Source organism: Contarinia nasturtii, unplaced genomic scaffold (assembly GCF_009176525.2).
Source record: "Contarinia nasturtii isolate CC-2019 unplaced genomic scaffold, AAFC_CNas_1.1 Cnas_scaffold_5793, whole genome shotgun sequence".
NCBI lineage: Eukaryota > Metazoa > Arthropoda > Insecta > Diptera > Cecidomyiidae > Contarinia > Contarinia nasturtii.
Window position 1 is genome coordinate 1 of NW_022203060.1, and position 4,567 is coordinate 4,567.

The 4,567-nt window shown below is 30.9% G+C and overlaps 1 long non-coding RNA gene across 1 annotated transcript; it reads right to left on the reverse strand.

The window, feature by feature from the left end:
- Positions 1 to 1,795: 1,795 nt before the first annotated feature.
- LOC116351599 lies at positions 1,796 to 2,371 on the reverse strand. Its single transcript, XR_004202172.1, has 3 exons — positions 2,256 to 2,371; positions 2,123 to 2,195; positions 1,796 to 2,053 (listed from the first exon to the last, which is right to left on the reverse strand). It is a non-coding gene; the product is annotated as an uncharacterized LOC116351599 (long non-coding RNA).
- Positions 2,372 to 4,567: the final 2,196 nt, after the last annotated feature.

The window sequence follows — 4,567 nt, forward strand, 5'->3', positions numbered from 1 at the left end:
AGATACGCCTAATTTTTGAAACACTTTTCATAACTAAAGCCACAAAAAATTTGGATTTTTGTATGGTAGCCATGTCTGTAGAGTAGATTCAGCAATGTAGCAAAGAATAAAAAAGAAAGAATTTGTGTATATGTGTATATAAGCTAAGAAATACAAACATGATTCGTTCGCTGTCGAACAAAAGTGTGGTTTCTGAAGATGAAATCAACACATTTTATAACAGCACAAAAGGTGGCGTTGATCATTCAGATCAACTGTGTCATAGCTATTCATGTCAACGAGGCAAAAATCGTTGGCCTTTCTTCATAAACTTGATCAATGTATATGGACTCCACATTGTGGAGTCGCTGCGTTCATTGTTTATAATGCAAGAAATGGAATTACACGATAATTTTGTTCGTTTCATAGACTTTTCATACATTTTGTATGTATTATTTGGGCGGTCCAATGGACCGACTCTATCCGTTCAAGTTTTTTTTAACTCTATACCTAGGAGGGTTAAGGGTATCTCTCATACAAAATATTCGTTTTTGGGCCAAAAATTGAAATATTTGTATATATCTATCTTTTCTCTAATGATATTTTTCGGTAAAGATAGATAGATATGAGGCGTATCTAAATTATTAATATAGCAGTTAGATAGATATTAGATTTTATCTATCTACGATATCTTTTATAGATATAGATAGATACGTATCTATGAAAAACCCTGAATATGAATTTCGACTAAATAAAATGTTTTTGATTCTTCGATATAACTTTTTATTATTTTTCATTTTAATTTTGAAAAGAAATGAAAATCACATTCAAAATGTTTGAAGGAACTGGACTCTCACGGGAACTGGATAAAAAAAGAAATTATTCTTTTTTCATTTGAATTGTATTATAATGATATTTGCCTGGTATCTGTGATGGGATTTCAATATTATTTATCAACAACTTGAAGAGTGAGTCAATGTGAAACGTAAATTCATTATCATCTAATGTTTGATCTTTCTAATTTTCCAAATGTTTTATGGATAAATAGATAAAATCAATTAGATAAGAATGTTTTTTTACGAAATGGCATCTTCCTTTTAATAGATACTGTGATTGCTTAAAGAACTTTACCCATATTGTTCGTAAATTTGTAAATCTTACTTAGCATGAAAGCCTTGAAAGAGAAATGTTAAAGCTATGTATTGAAAAGGGCCAGCAAAAATTAAATATATTTCTTACCCAAAGGAACGATTAAAACAGGAGCAACTTTAATCAAAGCACACCCCAAAATGAAGAGTAATAAAGTTAACTAAATTAATACATTGGAACTCTCAAATATTTTAAGCGTAATAATTCTTAATTTGGATTGTTTATTGATTTAAAGAATTTGTATAACTTAAACATTCTCCATACGCGGAGAAAAACCAATTAAATTCAACGCTGAGCTCATATACTAGAACACTAGTCAGAATTCGAATGTTATTTTGCTTGATACATACTTCGTTTATTTTGAGGCGATGATTATTATATTTTTGCCAATACTTATGTATGATTCTATTAAATCAGGAACTAAGAAAAACGATACAAACGTATGTGATGCAAGTATATCAAATAAAAACTAACAAATCACAAAGGTCATGTGGGACAGAATTCATTATCAAAGCGAATTTGTATGATTTCATAAAAAAATGTCTGTACACTAACACAGAACATATACGAGTCAAATTACATTCATATATCAATGAAGAAAAACAATCTCAAAATAGGCTTCTTCCATCTGTAAATTAACATAAAAAAGATAAGACACAGTAGATAGTTGCGTTGATGAAGATTTTTGCCTGACATAATCAATCATATGGTATTTTATTGACTTTAAAAAATAACATATGGAAAAACAAAGCAATTTTCAGTAAGTTTAAAATATTATTCAGAAGATGGAGTATTTAATCGGAGCCGTAGCCCGAGTACCCTCCGTATCCTCCTGATCCGCGACGACGACCGTGGTAGCCACCGTAATGCCCACGATTATATCCATATCCGCCTCTATTATACCCGTAAGATGGGAATCCAAAGACTACAATTAAATCAAACAGATCGGAATTGATTATATTTATCCACTTTTTCACGAAATATTTCAACCTACACTGTGGTTTAGGTACTGCAGACACTTTGATTACAGTGATCAATAGCGCAAAAAGAATAACACCAATAATAAACTATACGAAAATAGAAAAATTATTTAAATGTTTTCAAACCAAATATTTAGAATAATTCACCAAATTCATGTTTGAAACAAATATCCTTCACGCCCAAAAAATGTTTAAAATTCAAATCTCGAGATGAGCTCTTGTTAAAATGCTTTGGATATTTGATCGAACTCGATTTCATAGCAGTCCCTTTTATACTGACGATCTCAATAGCCGAAAAAACGTATTAAAATAAAAAAAAAATCAGACAGACTACAAGCCTTATTAAAACCAGTTTCTTTTGGGGTATTTCCAATCATCATTACAAATTGCGCCGATCCTAAAAAACATCGTCACCGTCATCGAAAATATAAATGATCATATAAAACAATGACTCTTTGCAATGTTATATGCAAATTCAAATAAGTAACGCATTTTTTAGGCGAGACACAGCGAAACAAGTCTTTTAACCTGATTATTTATCCGTATCCCGGCTATTCGAAAACTTGTGAAATAAAACGTGAATAAATAAAGTGAGAATAAATAAAATGCAAAAATTTCATTCCATTGCGTACAACGAGACTTAAACTTATCTTGAACAGAAAAAATAAGGATAAGTAACTCTTTCCATGTAATGATTTTAATCAAACCTAATGAGAGGATATATTGCACATAAAGCGATGAACTTGAAATTACAGTGAACAACTCCGAATGTCCATTTTTTCCTTCCGTGTAAGTTTAAGAACTAGTTAGTCAATTTGTTGAGTATTTATATTTATTGGAAGAAAACAAAAACATAATGAAGTAAATGTTTTATGGCTAATTTCAAATATTAACCGATGATGATGGTGGTTATGTGAGTGACCATAATATCCTCTTCCATAGCCTCCATGTCGATCACCATAATACCCTCTATCATAGTCTCCATAATATCCTTGCCCAAAATTTCCGAATACCTGTAACAGTCCACCAAGTGGGGATCCACCGAAAACTATAATTAAGACAATCAGAATGGAATTAGTTCAATGAATCGATTTCATTTCGAATAATAACAAGTTACATTGTGGTTGAGGTGCTGCAGACACAGTGATCATAGTCACCAAAGTTGCAAATAGAACGACTCCAATGTACTGTGTGAAAACAAAAAAAAAATTAATAGAATATTTTTAATCCAAATATTCAAACTCATAATTCCATGGCCTGGAAATGCCTATGTAATTTACATCTAAACGAGTGAGACTCAAACATTTGCTTCTTCTTCAAAACAATACATACACACTTACTCACAAACATCAAAAGTATACGCCATAACAGCAGTGCAAACACAAATACATGCGTGCGCTTTTCAGCTTTGTTTCTGTGATGAATACTTATTGACTTCTGCTGTACATGTGATGCTTGTGTATGTATTGTTTTGAAGAAGAAGCACATGTTTGAATCTCACTCATCTCCGCCCCTTGCATAATTCATAACATACAACTCACCTTATTCATGCTTTTAACTAACTCTATAAATTTATATATAAAAATTCAAATCTCGAGATGCGTTGTTCAAACGTTGTGGATATTTGACTTGACTCGATTTCATTGCAGTCCTATTTAGATAGCCAACAATCGTATTAGATCAACACACTGACGCCAAAATTAGAAATTTAAATGGACAGTTTACATATAAATTTGATCTGATTCTTCGAGAGTATTCCCAATCAAATTGCGTCAATTCAAAATGTCATCGGGAACGTCGTTGATCATATAAAAAAGTGACTTTTAATCTAGGGAATAGACACCAATTTCTAGTACATTTAGTTTCATTTGATATGTATTGAGTTTCTTTTATTTTCTTCTAGTTTCTTTTAGTGTACAAACAAAAACGCAAATATTCTGCTAGTATTTCTAGTATTGGGCCAAATGAATCGCATTGCCAGTGTGAAGACATTTATACTGAGAACAATAGAAACCATTATTCTCACTAAACGCAAATATTTTGTTTACAAAAATGTACTGTTAACGTTATTAATCTCATCATAAAAAAAGTATTGGCAATGTATTTTGTATTGATCGGTCGAAGAATCAATATATTTGTCTTCTAGTGGATTCTAGTATACTTTTAGTTTTGCATAGTAAAAATGTGTGTCTACCCCCTAATGGTGTCTAGCTTTTCATATTTCACTTTTAATAGCATGTGCAAATTAATATTCACAAACCGTCTCAATATTTAATCATCAGAAAATAACGATTATTATTTATTTTCAATTAAAACTGTAATATTTACAATTTATACCAATCATACCATACAATGATTTGACGGCCTAAGAAGAAAACAATAACATACAGAATATTCTACAAAAAGACGAATACAAATTTATGTGAGCAAAAACCAAATATACAAACAGACAGCGCAAA